Source organism: Lagopus muta, chromosome 5 (assembly GCF_023343835.1).
Source record: "Lagopus muta isolate bLagMut1 chromosome 5, bLagMut1 primary, whole genome shotgun sequence".
NCBI lineage: Eukaryota > Metazoa > Chordata > Aves > Galliformes > Phasianidae > Lagopus > Lagopus muta.
Window position 1 is genome coordinate 65,448,252 of NC_064437.1, and position 20,042 is coordinate 65,468,293.

Here is a 20,042-nt window from a genome sequence, read left to right on the forward strand (position 1 = left end):
CCTTGATGCTGGCTGTAGGGCTGGCAGTGCAGATGTCTGGAGGCCCTCTGTGATGAGGCAGTGCTGCACTTCAACCCCCGCTGCATGTAAGGCCCTGCCAGCCGTTGGTGCAGTGGCAGCCTGCCCAGGCAGCCATGTCGGAGCTGGGCTGTGCCGGTGCTGTGCGGAGCAGCCCCTGCAGTCACACCTGGAGCCTCCAGCTTTGTATCCCGCCATTTTCCCAGGGCGTGTTTCGTACCTGAGGATGGGCTGCATCCCTGTGCCTGTGTGGGACAGCCCTGAGGCCGCCGGGCCCCGCACAGTGCAAAGAATACTTTCTGCCACCTGACTGCCTGCACACGGGGAGCTGAAGGAGAACCTTAGGCGCTGAGCCCCGGCCAGGCCCTCTGTCAGCAGTCAAACAGCCTGGACTGGCTCACTGCCCTCTGAGGGGTGGGGGGACTGTGGCCCTTCTCAACGAGTCGTGGGGTGGCATCTGGTGACACTTGTTCTCTGTACCCTTGCACTGCCAGGATCTGACGTGTGTCTGTGTTAATGCCAGCTTAAAGGATGAAGCAGATGAGTGAACCTGAAGAGCTGCTGAAGGTGAGTCAGCAGATGGACGCTGCTTGGCTGTGCACGGCTGCAGAGTGCAAAGAAGGCTGCGGGGTGACCTCATTGCAGCCTTCCAATACCTAAAGGGAGCCTACAAACAGGAGGGGAATCAACTCTTTGGATGGGTAGATAACTGCAGGACAAGGGGAAATGGCTTTAAGTTGAGGGAGGGCAGATTGAGGTTGGATGTCAGGGGGAAGTTCTTTATGGAGAGAGTGGTGAGGTGCTGGAGCAGCTGCCCAGAGAGGCTGTGATGCCCCGTCCATCCCTGGAGGTGTTCAAGGCCATTGGATGGGGCCTTGGGCAGCCTGGTGTAGTATGAAATGGGGAGGTTGGTGGCCCTGCCTGTGGCAGGGGGGTTGGAGCTTCATGATCCTTGAGGTCCCTTCCAACCCGGGACATGTGATTCTGTGATTCTGAGTTTCAGTATAGACAGAACATAGCCCTCAGGGGCCTGAGCAGCCTGACCTGTGTGTGTGTCCTTCCTCAACCCGAGGCTGAGCTCTGCAAGTGGATTACACACCAGCCTTATGCAATATCCCAGCACAAAGTGTGGCTGTCCATCTGCAGATGGGAGTTGAAGAGGCTGGCTCACTGAAATGATTGTTCTTTGGTTTTGGCAAGGCTTAAAGCAAAAAGCTCACTGCAAATTGCCTTTTTGCCTTGTCCATTATGCAGATAAGTGATAAGAATTATGCAGCAAATGCAGAAGCAAAAGCCAAGAGCATACTGGTATTCCATTTCTTATCTGATTTTAAGAAGTTAAGTGGAAGTTTCTGTTGTATGTAATGATGTGAAGCTCTGAACAGCTTACTTTAGTCTTTTGTTCTGACAAAGCAAAACTATTTGGCTAAAAAAAAGTGGAAATTCTTCAGGGGTTGTAAGTTGTCTTCAGTATTCTCTGCCAATTGGTTTTGAGTTACCCCTTGAACACCACTAATCAGTTCCTACGTCTGGTGACACTGTTCTTTCTGCTCAATTGTTAAGGTTTCCCTTCATATAATTCTAAAACTTGCATGTGGCTTTAGGAAATGGTAGGGCTGCTTCAGTTCATTTCAGTTCCTGTTACACTAACGGCTTCTTATAGCCGCCTCTGCTCCACGCTGCGGTTTTGGAGGTTTCCTCCTGAGCCCTCCAGCTGTGCTTCGGCTCAAACAGCCGATGTCCTAAGCGTAGGGCCTGCAGAATCACAGATTGTTCTTTGGTGTATTTTGGGTCGGGATTTTTCTATATTTTATTCTGACTTAAATGCTAAAGCTATTACTATTTCCTTGTAAGAAGGCGTTCTGCAAATATTCTGAATCTGCAGATTGCAGCTATATGTGCACAATCCACCTTCCCTCGGCCTCACATCTCACACATTTTGAGCAGCCTGTCAGGTCTGGGAGCCTCTCCGCACCCGTGTGAGAGCTGTGCCCAGTGGGTTCACACTCTCTGAAGGGGAGAAGTGGGGTGTTTTATAGAACTGGAGAGTGATTTGGTTATATAGCTGGCTCTGATGAACCCAGCAGGTGCCCTGGCTTAGCAGCACCCGTGTCTTGGTGAGCTGTGGGGTGCCCCATGACAGTGCCGTTTGGGCTTGGGCTGGTGGTCTCCCATCACCAGCTGCTGGCTCACCCACCAGCTGGGTGCCAGCTGTGTGGTGGTACGTGGCACGGATCGTGGGCCAGCCCCCACCTCGTCCCTTCTTGTCCGTGGCAAGAGGTTGGCAGCCAGGCTGCAGGAAAACCTCCACCAACCATTTTATGGTGTAATTGAACTCTCCACGCCTTCTGTTGACCCAAAGCAATCATTTGTCATAACTGAGTTGTGGAATTTCAGCTTTTTACTTGCCATAGTCCCGCAGGCTGGAGGTGTTGGTGCCGGGAGGAGGTGGCTGAGCTGGGCCCTGCCAGGCCCCGTGCGCCCTGCGTGCCGGGCAGTAACGGGTGTTGAGATGCTGGGTCAGCGGCAGCTGGCACTGGGCTGGTTCTGCAGGGTTCTCTGCCACTCCTTGGGGAAAAAAAATCATCCTTCTGGCCAGCTGGCTACATTCAGCTATAGCTGTGCTTTGCGTTAGCATGTCCTGCTGGCTCGGCTGCAGTCCTGGAGCGCAGACCTTCCCTGCGGCTGCAGCTGCCCTTGGTGGGCAAGAGGCCCTGAGCAGCCCCTTGTGAAGGTGGGAGCAGCCTTCTGCTGGCCACAGGCAGCTGCTAGGCTGTCAGTTTTCTGATTTTGCTGGATCCTTAGATGATCGTTACTGTCCAGGTTTTATTACTACTGATAGCAGAGCATTTCTAAGCAGCACTGGCGGTGCCCAGTAAGAGCAAGCTGCTGGCGTCCAACCCAGCGCCTCTCCTGTATGGAAAGTATTTGCTTTCTTCTGAATATTTTTTTTTTAGTGCATATTATAAAACTCAAAGTTGGGCAAGTTGTTCTTAAAATTGATTTCTCTGGGAAAAATACATAAATGGTAAGCTGGTTTGCATTAGATACCAAAGGCTGGAGCATTTGGCTTTGATAACCACAACCTAACGTGGCCTGAAACAGCGTGTATGGAAAAGAATATCTGAACTGGATGCTGAGCAAAGCCCCAGCTGTGCATTTTGGACCTGCAACTGTACTGTGATGGCGACTGTACCCAGGGTGGGTGGTTGTGAAGCCTTCATGCTGCAGGACACTGGGGCTCCTTCCTGGCACTGGGTCTGGCTGCTGCCCCTCCCTGCAGGCCCGCTGGCCCCACTGGCGCTGCAGTGCCTGTGTCTGAAGTTTGGGCTTGTTTTGCATTTTATTTCTGGCTTGTGGGTTCTGCTTTGATTCTCTTTATTACTTTCCTCCACCTCATAATTTTGCTCAGCGATATAGCTTGCTGAAGCCTGTAGTGAATTGGTATGGCTTTAATTAGTTGATGGGCGTGAGCTAATGAGGGGTTTGGGCTGGGGTTGTGCTGGCTGGTGCTGTGGGGCTGGGCACTGGGGGAGCAGCCACGTGCTGCTGCGGGGAGCGCAGGTATGCACTGCTCCAGTGGCAGCACAGTCTGTGCCAGTAGCTCTAGATAAGCATCCTCATGTCGCCATGACCTCTCCAAGCTGCGTTCATTTATAATTTGCACAACTGAAGTTTTGTTGGTACAGAAAAATGGAATTTTCCCGGTGGCAGGGAGGACTGGCAGATGAGTCATTGGACTTCATTAGCTAATCTTAGATCTGCTGTGAATTACTCAGTAACTACTGATACAGAGTGGGCTAAGAAAGTGCTCGTTCTGAGCACTTAATTTTAGAATTTGGGCCTCTTCTCCAGCAAGGAGACTGCATACATGGGATCGGTGCCACCAGCATCTGTGCATGCTGCTTCCCAGGGGCTGGCCTCGGAGGAACACTGCTCTGAGATTGAACCCATACATGAAGTTCAGCTAGGTGAGGGTGCAGAGAATGCAGATGGTGGGTTCCACACAAACTACCCACGCTGTTCTGTTTCCCCCTGGGCTGTACCGCCTGGTCCAGGAGTGTGGTAATGGCCTCTGGGCATGCTGGGCACCGCACACACTGCCACTGGGCACTGTTTCTAGGGGCCCTGCTGCCAAAGTGTCCCGTGCCAGGCTGTAGGGTTCCTGACCCACCTGCTATTAGGGGAAAATATGACAGAGAGTGCAGATAAAAGTCTTGTCACCACTAGGTGACCTCTAGCTGAGATGGGTACCCAGACACATGGCTTATTAGGAACCTGGAGCACACTGACTGCTCGATTTCACCGTTGAAGGGTTCATGCTTGCTTCCAAAGGTTTCCTTTGGAACGTGGTACCTTGTGGAGTTCCACAGGACTAAACCATTTTGTGAATCATTCTCAAAATGGGCTTTGTTTCATAGAATCATAGAATGGCTTGGGTTCAAGGATCATCAAGTTCCAACCCCCCTGCCACAGCAGGGCCACCAATCGCCAGGTCAGGCACTAGACCAAGCTGCCCAGAGCCTCATCCAACTTGGTCTTGAATGGCTCCAGGGATGGGGCATCCACGACCTCTCTGGGCAGCTGTTCCAGCACCTCACCATTCTCTCTGTAAAGAACTTCCCCCTGACATCCAATCGAAATCTTCCCTCCTTGAGCTTAAAACCATTCTTCCTTTTTTTATCACTATCTACTCTTGTTAAAAGTTAATTCTTCTCCTGTTTATAATCCTATTTCAAGCACTGAAACGCTGCAATGAGATCTCCCCACAGACTTCTCTTCTATAGGCTGAACAAGCCCAGATCCCCCATCCTGTCTTCATAGGAGAGGTGCTCCAGCCCTCTGATCATCTTTGGCTCTTCTCTGGACCCTCTCCAACAGCTCCACATCCCTCCTGTATTGGGGGCCCCTCACCTGGACACAGCACTCCAGATGGGGCCTCACAAGAGCAGGGAAGAGAGGGACAGTCACCTCCCTGCCCTCTGCTGATGGAGCCCAGGATACCACTGACCTTCTGAGATGCAAGAGCACACTGCTGGCTCATCTACAATTTTTCATCCACCAGCACCCCCAGGTCCTTCTCTGCAGGGTTACTCTCAAGTTCTTCTCCCAGTCTGTACACGTACCTGGGATCGCTCTGACCCAAGTGCAAACCTTGCACTTAGCATGTTGAACCTCATTAGGTTCACACAGGCCCACCTTTTGAGTTTGTCAAGGTCCCTCTGGATGGCTTCACTTCCTTTTAGTACGTCAACCCCACAGCTCAGCTTGGTGTCATCAGCAAACTTGCTGAGGGTGCACTTGAGCCCTCGAGTTTTGAGCACTCGAGTTTCCTCTTTCAGTATTTAAATGAATGTCACTTTTCCATGTTCTGCATTAAAATTGGACTTATCTCTTTGCTGGTTTCTGAGCTCAGTTGCTTACTGTGTTACAATGAGGGGTTTTGCAGAAGCTGTTGCTGCCATAGGCACCGTGCCAGCAGTTCCCCATCCATTGCTGTGTTGGTGCATTGGGAGCCACAGGGTTTCTCCCCAGCCTCCATCCCAGCAGTCCCCTGAAGGAGGGCAGGGGGGTCGGGATGTTGGCCTGTGAGACTCTGCTTTCATCCTCTTTGTAAGGCTCACATGTGTGCCAAACACCACAGCCATGCTTTCCCAGTGGCATTTTCACATGTGACTGGAACTAAAGATGAGGTTTGTGTTAATGTATCAGTAATATTCTCTTTCTGGTGCTGGATGTTGTCAGCTACCAAGCGATGCTGTATGGCTTGGCCTTTTGCCCCTGACATATGAAACACTTTCTGGTAGAAAAAATGCCTCAATTTCAAGAAATAGGAGTAGGGATCTGGGCAATAACTGCCTTTGGAAACATCTGTTTTGCTTTTCTGTGTATGTCACCTCTTCCTTAAAAAACGAACAAAAAACCCCCAAACTTTTAAATTAAAAAGAAAATACTCAAAATGTAATACAGTCATGGGACTGGCTTACAAATGATCGTTAAAAGCTACGTTAATGCCACTTTATTTTTACATGTTGGTGCCTGGTGGGAAGAACTGCAGGGCCTGCACCTGAGAGCCCTCCTCCCCAAGAAGCAGGTTCCTAACACAGCTTGACCCCAGCTCCCTGTGCTCACACCGCCTTGCCTCAGCCCCGTCTGCCCGCTGTGTGGCCGTGGTGCCGGCTGCTTCGTGGTGAGCAGTGGGTTCACAACGAGGAGGCGGCGGCAGCAGCCAGTGTGTGGGGAAAACACTGCACCTGAAGTGCTCCATCTTTTTTAATTATGCACTTACCACCCCAAAGAGTTCTTCTAGAAGCATCCGTTTGTCATTGGAACGAGGAGCTCCAGCCCTGAGGTGTGGCAGCCCGGGAGGAGGGCACTGCTCAGCTGCCAGGACACGGCTTTGGTGCCCACCCTGCTGCACGCGCGTTGGTTGCCTGCCCCGCGACCACCCCAATGCTACTGAATGCACAGTGCCTGCTTGCTGCTTGTGTGTCTTACTGCCTTGCACACCTGGCTTCTAGGTAGCAAATGCAGCTCTTCCTTCTGCTTAATTTTACTGCCTTGCTGAGATTGTAAAAACAGGAATGCAGCCACAGCACTTGTGCCAAAAGAGCATAAGTGACTTGTTCTGCTCTGTGTGGGATAAGCAAGCACACAGGCACAAGAGGGACTGCAGAGGCACCTGGTGCCCGAAGCCTTGGCTCAGCATCCTCAGACCATACTGGGTGGCACATGGAACAGGAGGGCTGGGGGGGTGAGCTCCTTGTTAGGGAGCACTGTGCAGTTTTTTGGGGGGAGAGGGGTGGCGTGCTGGAACTCGTAGGTGGGGCCAGACCCATGGGTCTGCTGTGCTCAGGAACCTAGAGAACTTGGCCTCCAGCAGCACACAGTGGTCAGTCAGATAGCAGGGCTGGCTCAGAGCCTGCAGTCTTCTGCCAGCACCATAACAGGTTTGTCAGAGGAGCTGCATTTGGCTTTATGTAGTGCAGCAAAGGGGAGCACGAGGCACAGGATGCTGCGCACCCCACGGGCTGCCATGCTGTGTGCAGGGCTTCCAGCAGCATCTGGGCTGTGTGCAGTGTGCAGTGGCACATAGCACAGGCACATCAGCAGCTCCCAGAGTTGTCAGTGCTGTCTCCTCCTGTGTTCGGACTGTAAGGAGCTCTGGAGCTAGGCTAACGCTTGCTTGGCTTAATGACACCGACTCTCTGGTGTTGCTGTCCTCACTGCTCTGCTGTCCCAGCCTCCAGCCCCACCTGAAAGAGACATAGTAGTGCTCCCACTGTGCACAGCTCTGTACCTAAATTTAATACATCCTTATTTCAATGTGAAACCTTTCTTAACATCACAGGTGTTAATTATCAGCTGTAACTGACGTTTTTCCCTCCTCCCACTACAATACTGGGGATTAGTTGCCATCAGCCAGTTACAATCAGGTGCTCACACAATGGTGCTGGTTATGACACACAATTTTCTGCGTGATGTGCGTAGCACTTCCTTCATTATGAATCACTGTTGTCTCTAACAGAGACAAGGAAAAACATTCTATGTAGAAGAGCATTTCCTGTGCAGGTTTGTGTGTTTTTCTCTTTGCTACAAGTCAGCAAACTCAATTAATTGCCCATTCACATAACCTGTCACTGCAACACTGGTCCTGTAGTTATCTTCCAGTGGGAAGGAGTACTGTGACCAGAAGTCAGGACTTTCATCCTCTGGGAATTTCCGGATACAGTCATCATTCATTTTGGAAGTATTTACATCAGATGCAAAAGAAAACCTATCTCTGACAGAGCATGCTGACTGTCCCTGCCGCCTGGTGTTACGGGAAGGATGGGGGAGTCTGAAGGGACATGGTGCTGCATAGGAACAGAGACAGCAGAAGGCTGGGACATGGGCTTTACAAAGACAGAAGGGCTGGGGCCTGTGCTGGCTGAAGATGCTTAGCAGTGCAGAGAAACAGAAAATAAAAAGAGCTGAGGTCATGCAGAGAGAACAAAATAAGAAACATGTTCCTGCCCGTGTGTTTCTTCCTGTCTAGAGGACATTCTGGAGGCTCACATCCAACGCTGGCGCTGGAGGAGACGCCTCTGTTGTCAATAGGTCTGAGCTGTGCTTGTGAGGCTGGGGGGCTGAGTGCACCCTGCTGCCCTGGTGGTGGGATGGGGTTAGGCTGACCTGCAGCACTGAGCAGGGCTCCGGCCCCTCCAGTGACTGCAGGGAGCTCTGTGGGGGGCACAAGGTGCGTGTGATTCCCATGCATCTTCAGTGTCTCCAGTCCTTGGCTAGGTCACCTGGCAGTGGTCAGAAACTAAATGGTGAGAAATGAGGCATGCCCAGGAGAACAGCTGTGGAGGCAAAAATGTGTGAAACAAGGTTGTGAGAGGAGCGACTAAGGGGCCAGAGTAAATCCATCCCAAGGCAGAGCAAGCCCTGCTGCACACCATCCCTGCTGGGTTCTGAGCGCAGTCAGCAGGAGGGCTGGGAGCAGGGCAGCACCAGGCATCACTTGTGCACACCTCGTGCTCTGCATGCTGTGTCCGGGTGTCCAAAGGGCACAGCTGCTGGTGAGGCAGGGCTGCAGTGAGCAGCTGTGTGTGTGTGCAGCTGTGGCTGTGCACATCATGCAGGCTGCCCATAGGGTGACACAGGAGTCAGGACAGCAGCACTAGTCCCAGTGCTGCTGCCTCTGTGTGCTGATGGCAAGCAGAGCAGGTGTGGGCCTGAGAGAGTCCCTGCTGTGTGCCTGGGGGGTGCCCGCTGCTGTCGGTGCCCCATAAGGGAGCTGAGTGCGGGGCTTTGGGGCCTGAGCACGCTGTGAGGTGAACCTCAGGCACAAAAGCTGTTCTGAGGGGAGCACTCGGAACGGAGGGTTAGGGAAGCCGTCATTAATACATGTAGCTGACATACGTGCCTGGACATTGACCCAGGAGAAAGCGTACACAATGAAGAGCATTCAGAGCACGTGCTGATGTTGTACCATTGCTGAAGTCCTCAACTACTGTGCAATTACGTGTAGAAATAGAGGTAATGTCCAGCTGCCATCAGAGCTGGAGTGAGGCAGGGGCCCATGCCCAGCAGGATGTGCCCAGCGCCGTGCCCCACACCGGGGCTGCCCTCCCCCAGCTGCTGCCATTTCTCTGCTCACTGCAGCCGCTCACAAAGCGCCCGTGTTGGAGCTGGAGCCTGGGACGGCCGGCGGCTGCCTGTGTGTTTGTTGATGTATTTATAGATAAGGTGTGTTTGTCCCTGGCTGTCCCGTGCCGCAGCCCGCCCTGCTGCTGCAGCTCTCCACAAGTGTTATTTTGAGCTCTGGGTGCGCAGTGGCCAAACGGGCTGCGGGTTTTATTTCCAGAAGTAGCAACAGATTTCTGCACATTGCACATTTGTGACACGTACAGAGAGCACTGATGGCCTGGGGGGGAACTGCAGAGCTGGCTTTTTACAAGGCACTTTCCAGGTGTATACCGTGCTTAAAGCACGCTGATTTGCAATTAGAGTTTTCCACTTAGATAGATATTTTTATTCATATTTCTGCATTGCACGATGAGAATATAACTACATGTGTGGCACACGATATTTTTTGTCAGAGATCCATTGATTTCCAAGAAGACATCAACTGAGCTAAAAGATCAGAGCACGCTCAGGTGGGATGACACGTTCTTAGGCTGATTTTTCTGGTAATTTTTGAAAGGCTCACAATGGAATTCCACGCAACTTTTCGAGGCTTTGAGTTACTCTTCTTAGTTAAATCTAATGGTTAAAACTGAGCACTCTTCCTTTGATGCAGTAATAATTATAATTAGCAACAGTACTTTTCGAGTAGCCAAGTGCGAATTGGAAGGTCAGTACATTTGGAGCCAATACATGTTCTTTCCCTAGTGCATTGTATCTCTCTGGAATTCACTTCTGCAGAAGATTTAAACAAACAGCTTGGCTGGGATAGGAGGAAACCCGTGGCCCATCAGTCTGTGGCCATGTGCAGCCGCAGCCGTGTGGCTCCGCCAGCTCCATGTAGGTGCTCAGCGCTTCCCTGTGAGGTGACAGGCAGCCATCATCAACAGATGTGCCATAAAACGTGAGCTGTCCCTGCGGGGCCACGCAGGGCTCCTCACCAGGCTGTGGCAGTGCAGCTGACCGTGTGCTGGCCGTGGGGCCCAGGGAAGCAAAGGCCAGGGAGCCCCTGTGCAGGGCCCAGTGCTGTGCTGGGGGCACTGCTGCTCCCAGGGAGCCCCTGTCCGTCGGTGGGCGCTCCCAGCTGCTGGCAGCCCACAAAGCCTTGTGCTACCGAGGCTCAGGAACGTCTCCGAGCTGCCCGGCGGTTCCACAGGCTGTAACCTTTAAACTGTGTTGGATAAAAGCCGAGGGTAGGAAAAGCTACAGCAAACCCCATGGACAACAGGCTTGTTCTTAGCTCCAGGAAATGGAACCACGTCTGATGGTTTCACTGCTCTGCACCACCAGCAGGGCAGCAAGAAGCCCCATGCAGCCCTGGCTCCCTCGCTCACTGCCCCTTTGCAGATGTAGTGAAGGAATTGCTCGGCCTCGCTCCTCCCATCCTTGGGTCGGCCTGTGAGCTTTTTGTCTTGCCTGCAGCTGCGATGAGAGCTTTACTTGGTGCTGACTTTGGAGTTGAAGTGTCTGCAGCCTCCTGGCAGCCCCGCAGTGTGCTCAGCAGAACCTGTTGGGTGCCTTGCAAGGGCCGGCAGCAGAGCATGAACGCTGTGCCCGCAGCCAGCAGCAGGTGGGAGCAGGGCAGATCTGTATGCAGAGCTATTGTGTGCGCACTGTTTGCCGTTAATGTAATTAACTCGAGGCTTCCTCTGGAGAGAAGTTCTGCAGAGTGCCTGTGCTGGAGCAGTGTGCCCTGCTGGGGCACCCCGCAGTTCTCTGGGATGGGTCACAGGACACGCAGAGCTGGCTGGGTGCTCAGGAAATCTCCTCCGACATTTGTGTTGGGCTCTCCGCATGTCCTTTGTTTCCTCCTGGCTCCCTTCCTCTCTTTTTAAACGACACGGTACAACGCTGTGAATGACAAAATGATGTTCCATTCATTTTATCAGCGTTCTTATTGATAGGGCCAGAGAACAGGGCAGCTGTGCGGAAGGGCCCGAAGTTCCATTTCTCTGCGATGAACACAGACTGTAGGGAATGCACCCTTTTAAGTTCTTTTTCAGAGCTATAAAAAGAAAATGGAAATGTTTCCCTTTGGTATGTCTGCATCCTTTCCACTAAATGAGTGATTTCCTTTTTCTCTGTGCTGATGAGGAAGTTCTCTTCTGCAGGATCCTGCTTTGATGTCTCCAGAAAAGAAAAGTCGAATTAGCAAATCCACAGGAAAGCATTAGCATGGCATTGTTCACCGTGTCTGCGAGGTGGGGATTAACCCTCTGACTTGATTCATGCCAGCTTCAAACAGACCCAGAGAATGGGAACGCAGCAGGCTTACCTCGTGTCAGCTGCACCACCGGCGGGGTTTCCAGGCACCGCGCTGCCCACTGTGACCGCAGCATTCCCATTGCTGCTGGTACCACGGTGCTGGCCCTGCTCCGTGCATGGAGCTCCCAGCCCGGGTGAGGACAGCACGGCAGGCCTCTGCCAGAGCTCTGTTTTTGTTTTCAACTCCCATTTGCACAGCAGAAGCCTTTACCTCGTTACCTCTGCTATAAGCAGTTCCCTTTGTGCCGTGTTCCCCCACTGTTGCCGTGTCGGGGGCTGCGTTTGTGTAACCAACGATTTCTGTGCCTATTGCTAGCGTCAGAGCAGTGCAGTAACAGGCTGAACCAGGGGAGACTGCAGCGGGAGGAGAACCATGAAAAAATGAACCCCGTTCCCAGGGCCCATGTGGTCAGTGCACACTGCGCAGTGCCTGGCAGCAGCAGGACCTTCACTGCGTGGGGATGGAGCAGTGTGCTGCCAGTGCTGTGCATGGGGATGGAGCAGTGTGCTGCCAGTGCTGTGTGTGGGGATGGAGCAGTGTGCTGCCAGTGCTGTGTGTGGGGATGGAGCAGTGTGCTGCCAGTGCTGTGTGTGTGGAGATGGAGCAGTGTGATCCCGGCACCTGAGGAGAGCAGAGCTTGGGGTGCATGCCAAGCCTGTGCCCTTCAGCAGTGCAGTGCTGAGCTGCAGTCTCTAGGCTGCCAGCTGCAGGGCATGCTGCACTACTGAGTGCAGAGTGTGCAGGGTCAGCCCTCATTTCTGCACTCTGTGCTGCAATATTTAGAGCTTTGTTTCACTCCTCTCATGCATGAGATGTCAAAGAGATGCAGAGTCCCTTCCAGCAGAGCCCCAGGGCTGTAGTATGTGGGTGTTGTGGCTTTCAAGGTTTCTCTTCCATGTTTTCTGCTTCCCTGGGCAGGAACACTAGGGTGCTTGCTGCTCTCACACCGGTGTGCTCTGTGTTCCCGGCTGGGGCAGTGGAGAGCACACCGTGCTGCCAGGAGGGGTCGAGGTGCTACACCGCACAGAGGGGAAATGGAAAATCTCAGCTCCGGGCGGCACAACCTGGAGCTGAGTGTGGAGGTCACACCTGAATCACGCGGGGAATTCCCCGACACTCCCTTGCACAGCCGAGGAGCAGCCCTGGTTAGAGCATGTGCAGTGCTATCAACTGCAGCAGCAGTGCGTCAGGGTGGGGTGATGGAAAGTGGGGAGAGCCTGAAACCGGCCTGAAACCAGCCTGACGGGAAGCCGCTCCCACTCGGGAGGTGTGCGGCTGCGAAGCACCGGTGATGCCTGCCTGCTGCACCAGGGGTTGCTGAGCTGCAGGAAGGCTGTGCCGGGAAACATTCCTCCTTAATAATGGAGATGTTCTCCTTCCTCCTATTATGCAAACGCATCTGTGCGTGCTGTGCCTGCTCTCCTATGGACACTGGTGTGGTTTGGTAGCACCACAAGCCCTGTGTTGCTGGCCACCCTGCGCTGCCTGTGGCCCAAATGCTGCCCGGTGGCGGTGTGAGTGCGGACAGCAGCTAAGGAGGCTGTGCCATGGACTGCTGCTGGGAGCTCGTGGCAGGAACTGCGTGTTGGTGTGGCCCAGTGGAGCGGTACTCCATTATGAACACTGCAATTGAACCGTGCTCCCAATGAGAACATCAGGACAGCGGCAACACAGGGACACATCTGGGACCAGCGCTGGCTCCTCCCGCACATCCCACAGCACTCCTGGTGGGAGGCCTCAGTGCCACATGGCTGGGAAAAGTTTACTGTCCAGTTCCAGCATTTTTCATCCACACAGTGCTAAAACTTTACATTAGATCCAGCTAAATCTGTTACCTTGTCTCTGATTTAATCCGACGTCAGCCACGAGGGCTGTGCTTTGTGGTGATGCTGAACGCAGTGCTCAGGCCGGGCTGCTGCAGTGCCTGCAGGAAGCACCCGCACCCAGCAGTGTGCTGTGCCTGCAGGCAGCAGAGCACCACCAGCATCCCACAGCGCAGCTGCCAGCAGCGAGCTGATCGGGTGCTTTTCCCAATTGCTGAGTGCTTCCACCATCCGAAACCAGAGAAGTTAACATCGTGTTCAGGGAGAGAGGAAGCAAAGGAGATCCATGTGTTTGGTGTTTCAACATCTGGCAAAGGTTTGGGGAGTGGAATCTATTGCGGAACCATGCTGATGACTTCAAAAAGATCTGCCCAAAATAGTAAAAACCATGAATCACTCATGAAAGTCAGAAAGTGTTTTGTAATTCCATGCATTTAGGATAAGCCCTCAGCATCCTGTTTGCATGCCGGCTCTTGTCCCAAGGCTTTGGGCTGGGCTTTCCACCTGGGGCTCACCCCTGGCACAGGCGGCTTCAAACTCACCTCCAAGACATCTGAGCAAAGCAAAATGCAATTCCGATTCATCACGTATGGATGGATGGATGTTGATTCACCTATGGGAAGGAGGAATGCCTGTATCTCCTTATTTGCATGACCCCTGCTCAGCACTGGGTTATAAAGAGCGAATTCAGTGCTGAGTCAGTGCCACATCCCTGCGGGTCTGAACTCCTCCATGGACGGGGACTCCCCGCCCCTGGGCAGCTGTGCCAATGCATCACCATTCTTTTGGAGGAGTAACCCAGGGCCAATGTGGGAGCAGCAGAATGGGAGCTCAGCTCTCTGCAGCCTCCTGCAGCCTGGCACTGCTCTGCAGCACCCAGCAGCCCTGAGGAAAAGGCTCCACCTCCTGTGCTGGTTTCTGACATTCTGTCTCCTGTTACAGGTCCCCAGGAGCTCTCTGCTGGAGACAGGTGGAGCCCAGGCAGAGACAAGCAGGTCGGCTTTGTAGATGCCTTTGTAGCCCACTGACCTGGGCTGTGGCTGTGAATCCCACCTGAAATCCAGAAACTTCTCATTTCTTGGGTAAAAGCTCTTCTGTTACAAATGATCACCATTGAGGGGAACCTCAGGCTGCCCTGCATTCCCCATTCTCCGATGCCATTATTGTACCATACAAGTGCCAAGGAGCAACTATTAGTTATTGCTTTAGGAGAGGCATTAGGGAATGTGATTCCTGTCTTGCCTTTCAGGCTGAGGAATAATTGCTCTACCCAATATGCACTCCCCTGGGATTTTCCTGTGCGTTTCCATTAGCTGCAGCTGTAGGACAATCACCAGCTCCATGGGAGCTCCATTCCCCACCCGCTGTCGCTGCAGGCACTCTGGCCTGGCCGTATGGGACCCAGAGGTCCCTCCTGTGGGACTGTGGTCACTTGTGCCATGGAAACATGAGCTCGTCCCACACAGCGCTGCGATGTGTCCTGCTGGGAAATTAATCAGAGGAAACGTGAAGGCAGTGACCTCAGTGTGCGACTCAGGATGAATCACAGTTACTGACAGAGGCGTCTCCATGCCACCGTGAGTTTGGCAGAAGCGAGTCCCTGTGCTCAGACTGGGAAATGCACAGGGACAGCCAGTGTGGCACAGAGCTGATCTCAGAGGTCTTTTCCAACCTGAAGGATTCTGTGATTCCAGTTAATGTTTACGAAAAGCATTTTTTGTCATCTCCATAAAGTGCCTCAGCTGCACAGCGCACAGCACCCTGACAATGGCTGTGTGCTCACTGCCTTACGAGGAGTTTTGTTGCCATTCAAGGTGCTGTTTCACAAAGCTGATTTCCACACTGAAAAATGCAAATTTCATTTCTTGTGGAAGACAGCTAATGAATGCTCCTCAGCAGTTACCCTCATTAATAGCTCCATAATTCTCTAATGAATATTTATGAGTGGTTAGCTGGAAGCAAGGTACCTTGGTGTGTACGGACAGATACTTTGTATAGATTGTGTTTGAAATTAAAATAATGGTAATTTTTTTGGTGAAGAGTGCAGTGAAACAGTGGAACAGAATGCAAATAGCCACAGGTGCAGCATTTCTTTTCATCGATGGCAGCTATGTGTAATCAGAGGCTCTTGCCAGGAGAGGTGTGCTTGAGGTCTCTGGGTATCCCACATGGAGCCCACACAGCCCTGCAGCACGGTGTTCAGAGGGCTATATCCTGTGTGTGTCTGACTGTGGCAATCTCCTTATTAGTACTGCAGTCATATATCATAAGAGCTTTGATTCCCGTCTGCTTCTCTTTGTATGTGCACAGACTGCAATGGTGGCTTCTGACCAATAGCAGGAAAAAAAAGCAAGGAAGCTTCATGTTCTGCTTGTGCACTGACACACGTGGCAAGATGCAGCAGAGCACAACGCACACATCCCCGTGTCCAGCAGCACTGCACCGCGTCCCCTCTGTGCACAGCAGCAGCACAGTGCAGGAGCTGCTCGTCCCACTGCAGGTGTTGCCTGGCTGCTGTAGGGCTGCTCACCCTGCAAAGCTTCCTCGTAAATCAGTAACTGCTTCACAGTCTGTTGTTAGAGAGGCAACCATCATTCTTCGTATAACCAAACCTGTGAGGATAGCTCCAAAATGTGAAACACCAACAAAGAGAAGCCCACCCTGCCTCTCCTCCCCGTAGGACTTACGTGCTGCCCAGGTGTTTGCAGAGATCAGAACTTTGTGCCACCCAAAGTCGAGATCCTGAGCCAGCGACAGGTGAGTGGGGTCTGGGCCAAAGGAAGAAGGCGTATCACTGTGCAGGGCTGCATTCGGCCTCTAGATGGACAGACTGAACTCCCAGCCTATGCAGTGGAAAGCTTCCCCCATCCACACTGAGTCAGGAAAAAGGAACAGCTATCACACTGCACTCCAGTTTTCTTGTTCCTTCTTATTTGAGTCTAAAGAAAGCAAATAGAGTTTCTGAGAAGAGAACCATCAAATACATGGAGTGCTGCTTGGTGAAAGGCAGCAAGGTAAGCGTGTCTGGGGGAGGCTTTAAGTTCTGTCTCTGGGTATTTCATAAAGTGGTATGAAAGCTTACTTGAGGGCCGCCGTGCCTTGCCGTGTGAGCCCAGAGGGTGGGAGGGAGCTGGGAGCAGGGGAGAGGGGAGCAACCAGACAGCAGGTCCTGGGAGCTGATGGGGATGCTTGGGGGAGGATAGAGCCGTGCACAGCTGACACAAGGGGGTGTGGGGATGTGACACGGGGCGTAGCTGGCACTGAGTGTGACATCATATGGCACCTCTAGAGGGAGGCTGCAGATCATCTGCTACAGCACTTTGTCCAGAATGTTCTGGAATTGCCCGGGTATCAGAACACTTTATTTTTTACCCTTTGGGAATTGGCAATATAACGCCTTGTAAGTGAAAAGCCACTGTCTGCAAACAAGTGCTGCACAGTGTGTAGTCATTGCCTGGTATTAATCTCCATCATTGGATGTTTCCAATCAATACAAATCAAGTTTCCAAGAGGAGTTGATTAGCCAGAGTCCAGCAGTGCTTTCACTGCGTTTCGGATGGCGTTCACTCTGGCAGCACCACCCGTTCCCTGCGGTGCTTTTCGCACACAGGATGTGGTGGAGAGTTGTGGGGCTGCTGCTCTCCAGACGCAGACAGCACACAATGTAGTTTGTTACCTCCTGTTCAGCTCCTGTGTGGTCACCACTGTAGTCAGTAGCACCATTTCTCCCTGAAATTATTTCCGCTGCAGGGGGCAGCTTTCCCTAAATTGTGCTTCTGAAATGGTATTTTGAAACAGAAGATTTAAAATCAGTGTTTGAATTTGACACTTCAGAGTATCAGGATGGCTCCTGAGCTGGTTTTTGAGCTCAGGCCCTGTGAAGCTGCTCAGTGCCCCAGCTTCTCACCTGACTCTGCATAAATCAAATGCCAAATTAATAACATTTCCCACAGCAAATTCCATTGTCTCTCTGCATTAACTCTTTCCTTGCTACGTTGATGTCCAAGGCAGCTCACCATGCACCAGTGAAGAAAATACCGTCAACTCTTCAGGGCAGGAGCAGGCACAGAGCAGAAGCAGGCAGGCAAGGGGGCTGAGCCATGGGCACCCTGCATGCCCTATATCTCAGCACAAGGAGAGGTATTTTCTTTCTTTTCTTTCTTCTGAAGCATTTCAGAACGTACATGGGACTGCACTACAGGCTGACCTGTAGATCTGCAGCACAGCCCTGGTGGAGGGGAGCCCACCATCCCAGCCATCATGGGAAGACCTGCCAAGGCTCCCCCAGTCCTTCGCGCCCTGAAATCCTCTGGCACTGGAGACCTGCACCCAGGGGAGGCTGTACAGTGGAGGTGGCTCTCACTGGGAAATATTTCCTCCTGGTGGCAAGAAGCAACTTTTGCTGGTGCCGTCTGTACCCACTGCCATGTGCCCTCTCTGCGTGGCTCCTGCTGTCGGGACTCAAGAAGAGGAGTTCATTTGTGGCTTGGCTAATGTGCAGAGCACACTGATTGGCTCTGCTCAGGGCTGTGCTGCTGAGCCAACACTGCAAGAGGAACTTGATCCCTAGAATATTAGCAAGGTTATTAAAGTCAGCAATGCAATGGGAAAACAGGGATTGCATTTTATGTGGACTGAGCTCACCTCAGCATTTTAGAAAAAGGTAAGGAATGGCATCTGCAGTTGCATTAGTTAAAATGATAATAACAACTGTGCCTCTTCCTGTTTTGGGTCAGTAGCTGCCCACTGAGCCTGAGCTGGGGATCCCTCCCCTGAGGGATGAGTGGTACACTCTGTGATAAAGTCCCTGTAAAAGTGAGTTCATAATGGCCTGCAGCACTTGGCAGACAGCTGCATTGCATCTGCAGCTCAGCAGCTCTGGGCTGTGCAGGTGTCCCCTGCAGCCACTGCAGCACGGAGGTGACCCACGCCAGCATGCAGCCGTTCTGCTGCCAAGTGGTCTTTGTCTGTCTGCTGGGTGTGCTTATTCCAGGGGACTGCTTCCTATGCTGTGCAGACAGGAGGATTTCCTTGTGGAAATGTCACCATAATAAACAGCTGCATAATATTTATGGTAGCTTTGTTGAGCCTTAACTCTTGTATGGCCTTTTTGACTTCTGATGGCTCAGTCAGGAGCTGATGCAGTGTCAGTGCTGGGCTGCAGCTGCTGCAGTGCTGAGGTGCCCCTGGCTGCACAGCTTCTGGCTGGGAAGTATCCCTTGCTGCTCAGCCCTTGGCTGCAGATCACAGAATCACAGAATTGTAGGGGCTGGAAGGGACCTCCAGAGATCATTGAGTCCAACCCTCCTGCAAAGCAGGCCCCAAACTGGGCCCTTAAACTGGGATGCCCAGTTGTGCCATGGCCCAGGTGCGGTGTTTCAGTGCAGACTTTTCCCTTCCAGGTGAGGCACTGCTCTGCTGAGGGCTGGGGCAGCTGTATTCCAGTGTGAGGAGAAGGAGGAGGAGAGAAAGAGGAGAAGGAGGAGGAGAGAAAGAGGAACCACCGTGACACAGATAAGCCCCAGCATCCCTGCCCAGCCCATGTGCCCTTCCCTGCTCCCACACCCCCTTGCCCAAGGCCAGGGCCAGTTTCATTCCATCCCAGTGGTGCTGCAGGATCCCATCACAGCCCGTGCCTACCGCAGCTGTGCCTGACCCAACCCAGCAATGCCCGTGTCACAGGAGGCTGCTGCCAGGCACTGCCAGCAGCCACATCACCCAGGCACAGCAGGCAGTGCCCTGCCAAACCATGGCCTTGCAGCCCCTGCCCTGTCCTCCATCAGCACAGCTCAGTGTGCCCAGGCTGGCTGTGCTGTTACCGTGATTGCTGCAATGGGCATCGAGGCGGCTGGGCTGCACTGTGGACAGTGGGCACTGGCTTTGCAATGCTGGACATTTGCCTGGTGAACCCACCTGCTCTAATTCTCTACACCTACTTCATGTTTCTGTAGTTTCTGTAGCTTTTTTTTTTTTTTTTTCCACTGAAAGACTGAATTTATCTAAATATGTTTTTTGAGCCCCAGCAATGCATTTGTCATGGTTCATAGTATCACTGCTCAGTGTCAGTTCCTCTTCAGTACAAAGGAATCCCTCTGCATACCTTTTCTGTGTTGGCTTTCCCCGCTCTGCAGAACTAAAGCCCTTGGAGAATGTCAGAGAACGGCCTTGCTGCGTTGGAGGCTGGCACAGCACAAGGCTCTGCACACAGAGGCCAGGTGGGCGATGTGGCTCCCTGGGTGCAGGACACTGAGGAAGCAGTAACCGATCTGCAAAGCTGCGTCCTGGGCATCGTGCCGCCTCACAGCATGACACGGCGATGCAGGGTCACCAACATCCGCTGGGGTGGGTGAGCACAGCTCCAGAGCTCCTCGTCCTCATCTCCTTCAGGTCTCAGACAGTGTTGCAGTGGGTGGATTCATTGACAGAACTGAGCCTTCTGACCAGACCCTGCCTGTTCCGCTCTGTTAATGGCCCTGGGACGTGAGCAGGGCAGGGGCTGAGTGTTAAGGAGCCCTGCTGTGAGGCTGTGTGTGCTGCCTACCACGAAGCTGCGCTGAGCAGTGCCAGGAGCACAGGAAACAGGCAGCTGTCGCCTGCCCAGCACGTACAGCACTGCCATCCCTGTGAGGGGTCAGGGTGCTGCACACCCCTCAGCTCCCCAGCACTTGCTGCTGCACTGCTCGCTGCACTGCAATAAATGCTTACTGCAGCAGTGCTAGGGCTGAAGTGCTGCTGTCTGTGCATCTTTCCTGCTAGAAAACAGA

The 20,042-nt window shown here is 52.8% G+C and overlaps 1 protein-coding gene across 3 annotated transcripts in view; it reads left to right on the forward strand.

Annotated features, from left to right (window-relative positions):
• The window catches only part of PWWP2B (PWWP domain containing 2B), a 32,338-nt gene extending 15,955 nt beyond the window's left edge, over window positions 1-16,383 (forward strand). The window contains exons 4-5 of one of the 3 annotated variants that reach the window (XR_007376880.1): window positions 513-585; window positions 14,221-16,383. The gene's annotated coding sequence lies outside the window, so the exon portion shown is untranslated. Of the gene's footprint in view, window positions 1-512; window positions 4,542-14,220 lie in introns of those variants that run through there. The other 2 variants (XR_007376881.1, XM_048944007.1) reach the window with 2 other exon arrangements.
• Window positions 16,384-20,042: the final 3,659 nt, after the last annotated feature.